General features: G+C 40.6%; 1 long non-coding RNA gene across 1 annotated transcript; it reads left to right on the top strand.

Moving 5' to 3' along the window:
* The first annotated feature begins 328 nt into the window (after positions 1–328).
* Positions 329–1,764, top strand: LOC129207427 (uncharacterized). Its single transcript, XR_008577437.1, has 2 exons — positions 329–467; positions 1,333–1,764. It is a non-coding gene; the product is annotated as an uncharacterized LOC129207427 (long non-coding RNA).
* The last annotated feature ends 986 nt before the right edge of the window (positions 1,765–2,750 follow it).

The following is a 2,750-nucleotide window of genomic DNA, read 5'->3' on the forward strand; positions in this document are numbered from 1 at the left end:
GGAAACCAAATATATCTCTTTTTTCCTGCTTCACAGGAGACCTCCAAGGGTGCAAGGGGGCTATAACCAGCTGAGGCATTTCTAAGGTCTGAAATTCTATTCTAGACATTTTCAGAACTTAAAAAAATATTTCTAGTCTTTTAAAGGGTTCATTTTATATGCTTTTTGTGATTCATGCATTATTTTATGAGACAGCAGTCAAACCGATGACTAGTCATAATATGACTTTATTGCTGAGACATTCTCTTATTTTAATGTCATTTATAAAAATCAGCAGCTACAACTGATCAGTGCTGATTAAAATACATAATCTTCTTTTCCAGATCCAGATGTCTGTGCCGTATGGAGCAGTGATGGAAGGGATGGGTGTTTTGTTTGTTCATTCAAAGTTTCCTCTGCAGTGGACAGCCTTAGCAAGCCACGGCCCGGTATGGAGTTGTTGGGTTTTTGCAGCTAGCATAAAGCCTGTGAGTATTCCACACTGTGTGCCCTGGGTAATTTTCCAGAAATTAAATTTAGTGCCCATTTTGGATCTAGGTCATTACAGATTTGCTGGGTGACCTGATGGTGGTCATACCCAGTACCAATGGCCGAGAAATCCCAAGTTGAACTCAATTCCCTCCCGTAAAACGGCGTTGCCTTTTGTTTCCAAGACACGAGATTTTGTAATTATGCGCTGTTCGGGTAGCAGGGAACGGGACCCCGGTGAGAGCCCGTGCAGGGGTGGGGTTTGGTGTCCTGTGAACACGCTGTGTGTCGTGTTGTCTGTCACAGCTGGAGTGATCCGAAATGCCGTCAGTGCGTTGCTGAGTGTCTCGCTGTGTTTAAAACTGGGACAGTAGAAGCGAGGAGCCCAAACTGCTTGCAGTTCAGAGATACTATGGGTTAGGTATTGCCCTCTGTTTCCTGGGATGAGAAGCACGCGGCTGGATGGGCTGCCTCTCCTTGCGTTTGTACAGCGTGGGGTGTCCTGCACAGCTACGTGCTCTTGACTCTGTCACCGGTTTTTTTTTGAGGTGAATGACAGCCACGAGCAAGATGAATATGCATTCATGGTTTTCTTTTTGAGGTTGCCCCATGCTGAGAATCTGAGCTGTTCAAAAGCATCTAAATGAGAGAGACATAATTGATCCTGACACTGCTGTCCCCACTGTAAGCAATGCCCCTCTTGTCTATTGACTTGTTGGCTTGCTTTGATTTCGTGCAAATCTGTTTCCGTGATACATTTCCTCATTTGCAAAAAGAGGTCTTGCTACTACACTAATCTGCTTCCAGTCTTCTCAGTCCGCATTTTTTAGCCACTTTTGCTGTTTTATTGCTTTTGGGACATAGGTAGAGTGCCAGGGATTGCTCTCCATGGAGGTATGGAAGAAGAACATCAAAACATGACACCAGTTCCAGTTCTTGTACCTTCTCCAAGAGAGCCCTCCTGGAGCTCATTCTGTTCCACCTTGGGTTATGAAAAACAATGCATTTTTTGGCTTTAAAAAGTCAAAGTAGGCACTACTACTTGTCTTCTAAGACTAAGAAATATGTGTGCTCTGATTTAAAAATGCCTTTGTGTCACAATCTATGCCCCCTTGAGCTCAGCTCTTTATGAGTTTTTCATATTAGAATATTGCTGTTATTTATTAAATCCCTGATAAAGCTACACTTAATGCTCCCATAATAGAATATACATCTTTAAATGTGCTGAATATGTGGTTTGTCACTGATGCAAAGTGTACTGATTAATTAAATAAGACTTAGAGATTCATAAAGCAATTGCTCCAAAATGAAATGTTATTTACATCTAAGTATATTAACAATTACGGAAACTTAATTTTTGCCTTATACAATCTGTCTTGAAATTCCACTGATATTTTAGCAGTCTCATGATTTAATGATTTAAAATTAATTTTCAGTATTGAACACATTTGCAAAAAACATCAGTAATATTTTTCAAAACAAATAAGGCTGATATTTTGCATAATGGCATTTTCAAAGTTCTTAAGGGGGAAGAGAACAAGGGAATTGAAACCATATGTGAATTGCTGTCCAATTTTTTAAGTAAATATTTTATCTGTCGTAACTGCAGTAGATGAGCCTTAAAATGTCATTGTATTATGATGAAATTTTGGTAACAAAAAGGTTGCCTATTTTGCTTGCATGGGTACTGTCTTCTGGGTTGTCTCAAGTTCTGCTGCCGCTTGCTTTTTATCTATCAGCTGTTTACTGGGCAGTTAATCAGCCAGCACCAGACAAATTCAATCCTTTATCAAGCACTTTATCAAGGGCTCATCAAACGGCTGGGAGACTGCTCAGTTAGTCCAACGAGACCTTACTGCCACAGCCGTATTAATTCAGCTATAAAAGACAAAACCTCATTCACTCGGTTCCTCTTGCTTTCTCTTTTTCATGTAAATGGGAAAATGAATGATGCATCAGATATCTGAGTCTCTCCTTCACCAAGGTCTTTGTCCGTATGTTTTCTTTTAATGTAATTAATGTTTTAATAGATAGAGGGCTGAAGGTCCGGGGAAAGTTCAGGATTTCTAAGACCTGATGAGGGTTGACGGGTGGTGTCACTTAGAAAATTATTAACCTGAGGTTTGGTCTCTAGCAGAGGAGTTTTCCTGACTCCTTTGGTACCATGTTTGCTATTGAATGGTTCCCAACAACATCTCCTTCTGCTGAATCTCTTGCCCAATTATCGCTTACAGCTCAGAAGTTCATTAGCAGCCTAGTTCCCAGGTTCCGGCTTACAAACA

This window comes from Grus americana, chromosome 5 (genome assembly GCF_028858705.1).
Source record: "Grus americana isolate bGruAme1 chromosome 5, bGruAme1.mat, whole genome shotgun sequence".
In the NCBI taxonomy this organism is placed as follows: Eukaryota; Metazoa; Chordata; class Aves; order Gruiformes; family Gruidae; genus Grus; species Grus americana.